Source organism: Dipodomys spectabilis, unplaced genomic scaffold (genome assembly GCF_019054845.1).
Source record: "Dipodomys spectabilis isolate Male_0828 unplaced genomic scaffold, ASM1905484v1 ptg000182l, whole genome shotgun sequence".
In the NCBI taxonomy this organism is placed as follows: Eukaryota; Metazoa; Chordata; class Mammalia; order Rodentia; family Heteromyidae; genus Dipodomys; species Dipodomys spectabilis.
In genome coordinates this window covers 873,721-880,890 of record NW_024870859.1, presented here as the reverse complement: position 1 = coordinate 880,890, position 7,170 = coordinate 873,721, and positions in this window count along the sequence as shown.

Sequence of the window (7,170 nt, the reverse complement as noted above, 5' to 3'; positions counted from 1 at the left end):
TGCCACCTAAAAATCATTTACAAAATGCATTTATTTATTCATAAAGTAATTATCTGAGTCATATATCATGCTAGGCATTGAGGATACAGAGACAAATATAATTTTTTCCTCCCTTCAAAGAATTCACATGAGGGTAGGAGATGTGAACTTGCAAACAAGTAATCAGGTAATTACAGACTGATCTTAGCCATGATAGAAGAGCATGCAGAGCATGCAAGAAAAAAAATCAATGAATCTGTTGTTATTGCACAGAGATGTGAATATATGAAGTGAGAAATGACAGATAATTAGAAATTTGTTGGTAGACATGAGGCCCTGTAGAAAAAACTGTAGACCTATTTCTTGGATGAATATCGACGCAAGATTTTGCAACAAAATATTGGCCAAACAACTTCAAGAACTCATCAAAAAAAAGCATACACCATGATCAAACAGAATTCATTTCAGGGATGCAAAGCTGGTTCAATATACACAAATCAATTAATATAATTCATCACATCAACAAGAGCAAGGATAAGAACCGCATGATTATCTCAATAGATGCAGAAAAAGCATTTGACATGATCCAACACCCCTTTATGATGAAGCAGTAGGAAAAAAAGATAGAAAAAGTAGGAATCCATGGAACAGTCCTCAATACAATAAAGACTGTGTATGACAAACTCACAGCCAGCATTATATTCAATTCCTCTAAACTCAAGAACATTTGGAATCAAGTCAGCCCAACAAAATATCTGTAAGACTTCACCTCTAAATAACTAGTCTTGATTGGGTCCATATCTTAGCTATGGTAAATAATGTTGCAATAAACATAGTTGTGCTGGTAGCTTTGGTATGACCTTGTTTGTGATAATTCAGGTGAATGCCCAAAAGTGGGATTGCTGGGTTATAGGGGAGATCTATGTGGTGTCTTTTGAAGAACCTCCATATTGCTTTCCAGAGTGGTTGAACAAGTTTACACTCCCACCAACAATGCAGGACAAACAGAAGAGGTAAAAAAAATGTACATATGACTAAATAAGATGATGCTAAGTGAAATGAACCCCAAGATAGCAACACAACAGGTTTTATCTTTACTGTTGTTTTTAATGTATTTATTATATACTATGCAATTTTTTTTGTTTCTTTCGTACATTATTCCTCCATGGTCTAACCCCTGTTTTCATTGTATTTGATGATGCCCTGCATCTTGTACATACATTTTTCTAATTTGAAGAGGGGAACGGAATAAGAGTACAGGATGACCCATTGTAACAATGAGATATAGAAGACACTGTGTTGAGAACAAACTTTACAACTTTTTTTCGGGGGTGGTGGTGAAGGAGTTGGGGAGGTGGGGAGGGCAAAACAAAGTAGGAGGTAACAATACTCGTTAGGAAATGGACTCATTCTCGTACTCATGTAACTGCAACCCTTCTGTACAGTATCTTTACAATAAAATATATTTAAAAAGAAATTGTTACCTATTTCTTTATAATGTGTCAGCCACTAGGTAAGAAATTGAGTGAAATTGCCTTAAATAATAAACAACATTTTTTTCTAAAAGAAATTCACAGTAGAATCAACAGGATTCAAATAAACAAGTGATTACATAGCTCATTAAAGACAATTATAAGAGCAAGTATCAAGAGACAACATCGAACAGAGTAATGAACCCTGTAGATATTAGTGGAATTTTCTTGAAAAATGAATTTGTGAGATAAATATTAAGGGCAAATTCTGCAATAGAAAGTAGTTGTCTACATGAAAACGTTTGGAAAATAATTTTCAAAAATATCCTGGAGATGAATGTAAATCTGTCATAAAAATAAATTATATATTTTATTTTTAATAATTCTACCATGCATTCTATTTTAATTCTTGTAATTATGGTACATGCAACATTCATTTTGGATGCACTGAAAGAGGCTCACCATGTAATCAACACTTCAGCATTTTCTCTAGTAAGGGAACTACCTTCTTATCCTTGTAAAAGATGACATGGTAATGGTGAAGAACTCTCAATTGAATGTTGTGCATACATGCATAGTTTAATTTTCATTCTCAGTATTGCAGGCACTAGTACAATGGATGCCAAATATGTATTAAATGCTAAATTGTAGATATGAAGAAAGAATGATTTTTAAATTTTGAAAAACCTAATTTTGAGATTTGGTATATTAACAATTAGGGTTTTATTTGAGAGTAACAAACAATTCGATGGATTACTAGTCATTCATTTGACAGAGTATCTCTTCTCCAATTTATTTGTGCCATATATTTTTAATATATATATGTATATTTATTGTAAAAATGTTGTACAGAGGGATTTACAATTACATAGTAGAGTAACGAGTACATTTCGTAGCGAGCATTGTTATCTCCTCCTTTGTTTCCCCCCTACCATCACTTCCCTCCCACCTCCCCAAATCCTCCCACCCCGACATTGTAAATTTCGTTTTCAACATAGTGTCCTGTACATCTTGTCGTCACAATAGATCAGCCTGCATCCCCATTTAAGTGTCCCCCAATATCCCTTCCCCTCCCCATATTACAAAAATGTATATACAAGATGCAGAACACAGGAATCAAATCCAATGAAAACAGGGGTTATACCATGGGGGAAGAACATACAACAGAAACAAAAGAATCACATAGTGCATTGTAAGTACATTAATAACATTAGCAAGAAAGAGAATAAAAAATCTCTTGCGTCCCTGTCTTAGTACATTTTGCTTAACATTAGCTCATATGGTCCTATGTACATACCTTTACCTTCTCTGCTTGTCCTAGACATGTACTAGCCATTGCAAACAAGGGAAACCATGGGACCTATGTTTCTTTGAACCTGGTTTACTTCACTTAATATAATTTTTCCCAAGTCTTTTCATTTCCTAACAAATGAGGCAGTGTCATTCTTTCCAATGGAGGCATAGAATTCCATTGTATATATAAACAACTTTTTCTTGATCCATTCATCTACGGAGGGGCATCAGGGCTAGTTCCATATCTTAGCTATGGTAAATAATGCTCTGCATGGCTCTTACAGGTATTGAGGTTAGATGAGAAATACAAAAAAATTCAATTGTTTAAAAATCTCAAATTTCTTTCAGGCTTGATAAATTAGATGCAATTGTACTCTTCTCCAACATAATTATTCAGGATCTCATAACACTCCAGAATAAAAGCCTGAATATCTTCGCTGCACAGTACTTTAGGTGTAAAAGTCACAGGGCCACAGTGTTTTTAATCAGCAATTTCTGTGCTACTTACAAAAAAAAATTTCTTTTCTTTTTCAGGGACTTAAAGTGAACTTGAGCAAATATGTTCAATTTAGACTGAGTTTGTAAAAGAGCAAACTAAAATGAAATGGTTGTTAAGAAATAAGGCAAATGTACGGCATCAAAAATACAGACAGCACTGAACTTTGAACTAAAGCATGTTAGAGTGAAGTTATGAAAAGATAATATGTCTTCTTAATGCTGAAAGGACGTCTGGTGGACAGAGCCATAAGCACTGGGGCGGGGGGAATCTCTTGAAAGAGCCACTTTTGATTTCCTTGTTGAATTACAAGTTCAATTTTGTATTCTGGATCTGCCACCACATACCATTTCATGGAGCTTGAGGTCATTTCAATTGTTCAGATATTATACAGTGTTATAGACCAAAGACCTGGATTCAGGCTTATCATTAGCAAATACCAAAACATAATATATAAAAATTAGAAGGAATAAGGCTGGGAAGTAGGCTCAGTGGTAGAGCGCTTGCCTTGCATGCCTGAGGTCCTGGGTTCGATTCCTCAGCACCACATAAGCAAAAAGAAAAAAGCCGGAAGTGGCGCTGTGGCTCAAGTGGTAGAGCGCTAGCCTTGAGCTGAAGAGCTGAGGGACAGCGCCCAGGCCCAGAGTTCAGGCTCCACAACCGGACCCCCCCCAAAAAAAAATTAGAAGAAATATTGGTTATTGTTCAGCTTATAAATACTATACTGGTCACCATTTGGTTTCATGTAAAATATTTTTTAAGTTGAAACAGGGCACAGACCTTATTTTTTTAGATTTTTTTGTAGTTATGCTAACTAAATCAGATTGTGTATTCAAAGTATATATCCTAAAGTCTTTTTATTCATTTTCATATGCTATTTATAAGTGTTTGATGATGAGAATATTTAATAGTCTAAAATGTGAAAACTTAGGCTAAATTTTATTTTTTGTAGCACAATTTTGAGAGCATAATTATACAAATAGGTGCTACTAAAAATCCAAGAAATGAGTACCATTTTCTATTATTAATATTATCATTATTATGATATTAGACAAAATTTTCTATGTAACAAAACTTTAAAATAATCAACTATTACTTGTTTTGTAAGTTTTACAAGCTTTTGAAAATGATTATTGATATTTTAAATATTTCACTTTTAAAAGGTGTCAATTCTCCTTCAACCATCAACAAGCTTGTTCATAAAAATGATAAACAATATTGTACAAATATACTCCAGTTGAGTTAAAAATGTTAATAATAGTACTACAAATAATAGTACTTAGTAATTGTAACTATCTGCTAAATACCAATTATTGTACTAATCTCAGGTTGTATCATTCAACCATTTCAACAACCCCATTGAATATATATTATTTTTTTATTTGACCATTGAGGAAAATGTGAAACAATGATGAAAAATTAATTTACTATGTAACAAATACTAAAGGACCAGTTAGGGATGTCAACCAGTCAGTCTAATTTCACATTTACTACTTTTCAAACTTTTATATTGCCTCTTTGTTAGATTTATATACAGTGACCATTCCAACTCACCACTCTCCTAATATGCTATTACTTTATATATCTAAGTAGTGCATTTTTAATATGCTAGCTCTAATAACAGGTCAAAACAGAAAAGGGGAGCAATGTGCATAGCTGTCTCATGCCAGTTGAAGAATACAAGAATGTAATTTTAAGGAGTTTACTCATACTAGAAGATACAGAGTCTAATTGGGACCTAATTTATTTACCTATTCTGAAAATATTTTATGTGACTTAATCACCTTAAACTGAAATGAGTGACTTTTTGACATAAAATTTTCTCTTAATTAGCAAAATCACAATTGTTTCTTTGTTATTAATTTCTAGCAGAATTCTATAGTGTGTGTGTGTATAACTAATTGAGGGTTATTGATCATCAAAATAAAGGAACAAGACTCTTATTGATATGTCAATAGCATTTTACAATATTAAGTGTGTAAGTAAAACATTTTCATTATGCTTACAATTCCAGGAGGTACAAAGGTGATGTTTTGATGATGGTTCTTTTAAGGGATTCATATGAAATTCTAATAGATTTGAACATAGAACTTTAATTATGCCAGTATTTTATTTCAGCCAATGTTTTACTTTATGTGTCATTTTCATATTCATTTAACTATCTAGCAATTTGCAGTGTATACTCAACTCATACACGTGAAAAAAATTTCAAGGAGTGTCTTAAATTATCCAGCTCTTTTTAAAGACAAATATTTTTAAATGTGTGCAGAACCCATATATCAGATCATAGTTTCAGCACAGAAATATACACACTTAAATAAGTATAAAATATCAATAACCTTAAGTTTTCAATACTCATACTCTTAGCAACACTTGATATTCCTAATCATTGAATAATGTAATATAGAGGAAATGGGGAATATCAAAGCAAAATCACTAAAAGAGAAAAAACTACATCATTCCAGTCACTCATAATTAATGTGAGTGAAAATATAATATGTATTATTATTATTTCAGTTTAGATTAAAGAAGACATTAATATTTTATAGTGTACTTGTATTGCATTTCAAAGATAAATGTCATTTTAAAAGCTACTTGTTCAAGGCTTATTTTATGGGTTATCTTTTTTTGAATTTTAATACACACATTCTATTGTAAAGATGCGCATTTAACAATGTTTTTGGGATAGACCTCAAGAGAAAACCTTATCTTTCATTATGGAAAAGTAGTGTTCCACTCGAACCATTCTAAACATGCTTGACAAAAATATAGAGAAGTCCCAACAATGAGATGTACAAGACGTTGTTTGGATAAATGACCTTTACAAACTTTGGCGGGGGGGGGGGGGGGGGGGGGGGGGGGGGGGGGGGGGGGGGGGAGGGGTTGGAGGCGGGGGGGGGGGGGGGGGGGGAGGGAGAGGAATGGGGGGAGAGTGGGGGAGATGGGAGGGCAGGGATGGTAAAGAGAAACAAAAGAGGAGGCAACACTGCTTGATAAGAAATGTACTCATTACCTTACTCATATAATTGTAACCCCTCTGAACGGTATTTTCACAATCAAAAAACTTATTAAAATTAAAAATATATAGAGAGAGAAGTTATCAAACCCTCACCATGGAACAAAGATTTATAGTACACACACACAATGCAGTATTTATCTAATATAAAGAACAAATTTCCTATATATGTTGTTTGTAGAAAAATGATGGAACTGGAAAATATCATATTAAGTGAAATAAGCCAGTCTCAGAAAATTGATATTGCATATTTTCTCTTATGTGTGAAATTTAGAGTTAGTGTATTATGTGATGTTATGACTATGTGTACATTTATTACACATGATTTTTAACAGGGAGTCTATATATAAAGAAACAAGTAAGAAGGAAGAAAGGAAAAGGATAAGTTAATGGAGGGATGAATATGACTGAAGTTTATTTTACGTATGTATGGAAGTAGCATGATGAAAGCTGTTAAAATTGCAAAAACAAAGGGGAATGGAATTAGAAAGTAATAGAGGAGGTGAATATAACAAAAAGGACATTGTAGATATTATGGAAATGTAGCAAAGGAATTCCTTTGTACAAATAATGTATGCTAATGAAAAGTGAAGACAGATAGTTAATATGTACATTCTGTTTAATGAGCCAATCAATCCAAGTTTAAAATTTTGTGTGAAACCTAAGTGCCTTCCCAGTGTAGTTTCAGATCATGAATGGAAATCAAAAGGACAATTTACTCATAGGAACACTAATTTATTTCACATTTCCTCTTAGGAGTACTTAGTATTTATTAATATATTGTTATGATTTGTATATAAAATATCCCCTTCCAGAAGTTTTGCGTGCAGAAAGGGAGGTTGATGTTTAGCTGCTGGTGGTATCTTTGACAGATGATTGGAATATGAGAGATCTGACTCGATCAAAGGATTGAT